Below are 1128 nucleotides of genomic sequence, written 5' to 3'. Positions count from 1 at the left end.
GGGGGTGCCCTCGGGGGTCCCGGCTGGAAGGTCCCCACCAAGCTGGAGTGGATCCTGCAGGGTCCAGCTGCAGGACGGGTGCTGGGAGGAGGCTGGGACAGGGGGAGGTGATGGTGACACCCACTCTGGGGTGGGTGCCCCCAGCCTCTCGAGTGCCCCCCATCACCCCTGGGACTGTGCCCGAGACTGTGGGACAGCGACAAGACCCCACGGGCTGGACATTGGGGACAGAGCCTCCTGCCCATCCCGGGGTGTCTTTGGACCCTGAAACCCCCTTGGTCCCCCACGACAGGCTGGATGTCCTTGAGGGACAGGGACAGGACGCTTTGCCCCGCAAGATGGTGACAGGGAAAGCTGGACAAGGCTGTATGGGAGTGGCAGCGGCACCTGAGAGCCCGGTGACACCCAGCAAAGCCACCGTCCCCCGGGGTGGGCAGGGGGTGACGGAGGTGCAGGATCTAACTCAGAGCGAGCAGAAAGGAGAAAAACCCGAAAGGATGTAAAAGGAGGAAATTCTTCGTCCCTTTCCCAGCCGGGTGCGCAGGATCAGGCACAGAGCGCTGGCAGCCCCCGGTGTCCCCGCCGGCAGTGCCAGCGGGGATGAAAGGCGCCTTGTTCGTTGACATCCTCTGCAGCCCTATTTCTGGAGGAAAATGTTTTCCCAAAGGTTTGGGGTGAGGAGGAGGGGAACTTTGCATCAGCTTTCCGGCGTGATCCGTGCTTGGGTCACCCAGCCCCGGCTGCGACTCCAGGGTGGGAAACTGCTTGGGCACAGGAATACTTCGAAAGCAGAGGGAACAACGCTGGAAATATTGGGACTTCGTACCCCAAATCACACAGGGGGAGAATCCCTGGCATTGGCATCACCGTGCGATGCCTTGTCCTGAAAGACAGCACCCAGCACCAGCACCCAGCAGGGTGACAGAGGGACAGGAGGACGGTACCTGGGTGTCGCTGAGCCCAGTGAGCCCACCGGGAAGCTCCCAGCCCTGGAAGTAGGACAGCATTGCCCACCAGCTTCATCCAAGCTCAGCTCATCCCTAGAGATGCTGCTGTACTGCTTCTGTGTTGGGCTGGCTTCATTATCTGGGGACACTGCACAGTCTTGGGGACACCGGACTGACCCGA

The sequence above is a fragment of the Corvus kubaryi genome, unplaced genomic scaffold (genome assembly GCF_017639235.1).
Source record: "Corvus kubaryi isolate FWS band 111438036 unplaced genomic scaffold, C.kubaryi_AGA036_p1.0 37179, whole genome shotgun sequence".
Lineage (NCBI taxonomy): Eukaryota > Metazoa > Chordata > Aves > Passeriformes > Corvidae > Corvus > Corvus kubaryi.
This window is presented reverse-complemented; position numbering follows the sequence as displayed.